The sequence below is a fragment of the Anguilla anguilla genome, chromosome 6, assembly GCF_013347855.1.
Source record: "Anguilla anguilla isolate fAngAng1 chromosome 6, fAngAng1.pri, whole genome shotgun sequence".
In the NCBI taxonomy this organism is placed as follows: Eukaryota; Metazoa; Chordata; class Actinopteri; order Anguilliformes; family Anguillidae; genus Anguilla; species Anguilla anguilla.
In genome coordinates this window covers 43,205,006-43,206,976 of record NC_049206.1, presented here as the reverse complement: position 1 = coordinate 43,206,976, position 1,971 = coordinate 43,205,006, and positions in this window count along the sequence as shown.

The window sequence follows — 1,971 nt, the reverse complement described above, 5'->3', positions numbered from 1 at the left end:
TGTGGGTGTGGTGAAGAAGTTCACGCTTCTGGATAGCTCCTCCCTCTGTGAATTATTGGCGTTCATTAAACATTGTGAAACTGGAAGCGCACAATAGCCAAGCATCCTATATGGGCTTATTCATCGTCGTATGGACACACGAGATGCAATCATTTGCCGTTTAATCGTTTTTTATGTTACTGTGTGTGGCGCACTGGCACGGGAGTATCATGTGCAATCGCCAGAATATCAGTGTAAATGTGTGGGGCACCAAAGACAACGTTAAGTGTATTTATTTTCTAATTATTTTTTATTTGCCTACATTTAAGTTAATTACAATATTTCCAAAATTAAGAAAACAAATATTTTCGTGCTTAAGAGCATAACAAAATAACGATATACTATCTCCAAAGTAAGCCATTAATATTAAGTTAAAAGATATTGTATTATCACAGTAAAAGGTTCAAGTTAAATCAACTCTTACTAGTACATATGAGTCCTACAGAGTGTGGTCCCTATTGGACTCATTAAAGTTGAATCAACATTTTTTGGAAGTTTTGCTGTGATTTAAAACATTTCCATAAGATATTTCAGAAAACCCATACACGAGTTTGATACATTCACTTGAACTTAGCCAGATAAGATGCTTCTGTACACTTCAGAATTCATTCTGCTGCTGCTATCAGCAGTTACAGTTCATCATCAAGGAAGACAAGTGAATCAGTACCTGTGGCAGCCATACGTACTCAAACTACAACACCACCATTTTTCACAGATGAGGGTGCTTTTGATCTTGGGCAGTTCATTTTGGCCTCCACACTTTGCTCTTGCCATTACTTTGCAGGGTCTTTTAGGTACTTCATAGAAACTCATCCGACCATCCTGCTTTTGCAGCTAACTTTTTGTTATATATATATTACACTCAGGCAAAAATGTGTCTTAAATGTATTTATGAAAAGTGTTTTTTTTTTATCGGGGCTGAGTAACCCCTCAATGTTCTTTGAAATTGAGGGGCATTGATTTCACTATTATCAGTAGAGGGAAGATAAAAACTTCTGAATACTGCTCTTCTTCTGGGTTCATCCACTGGGGCAGGAGGGGTGTGACTACAGAAAAAGAACAGGCAGGGGTATTTCATAACACTCATAACATATGGCTGTAGATCACAATGCTTTTGTCTCAAGGATCAGACTTCTCCACCCACACAGGCTGTAGTCATTTACATGGAATGTACGCAATAGCAGATTTCTGGCCAGAAATGATTAGGGAAGGTTATCAACCACTCACATAGTGGTGTACTGGGAACACAGTGCAAAACACAAGCCAGTGTGAAGCACTGAAACATACATTCTTATGCTCTACACTGTGACTTTACAGATCATTTAATGCAAATACTTTGACTTTGCAAAAATCTAGGCTATTCTTGGCATGTCTTAGAAGCTTAAGCAATGTTGGTGCCATTTTAATCAGGTTTACACACGTTCCTCTGAACCCAAAGCCCAGAGAAAAGGTTTGTCTCTCCTTGTGTTTGTTTTTTTTTTTTTTCATAAAAATGCCATACCTTCACAGAACACAGGGCAAACGCTGGTATAAGTAATGCACTGTGAGGAAATGCTGTTTACTCTAACATTACACCCATCAAAGTTTGACAAAAACCCAGCCAAATTCAGCCCAGTATCCAAATCCCTGAACTGTTGTTTTGAATTAATGTTATGTTGCATGCAAATGTAATGATATGGTCAATAAGATATTGCTGTATTTATTGAACTAGGAAGCAAATATCAGAACTAAGCTAATATTTCTTACGGGAAATGATCAGCATGCAACATTTTTCAGACATACTTCTGAAACAGCCATTGGCTGTGTTGGCAAACCACATTGTTGACATACTGATGGTGAATGAACTGTGACTGACCCAACATGGTAGACTGCTAATATGGCAGAATGTGGAACATGGTGGCTTACCAATGGCAGACCAGCCTGTTTGCCCTT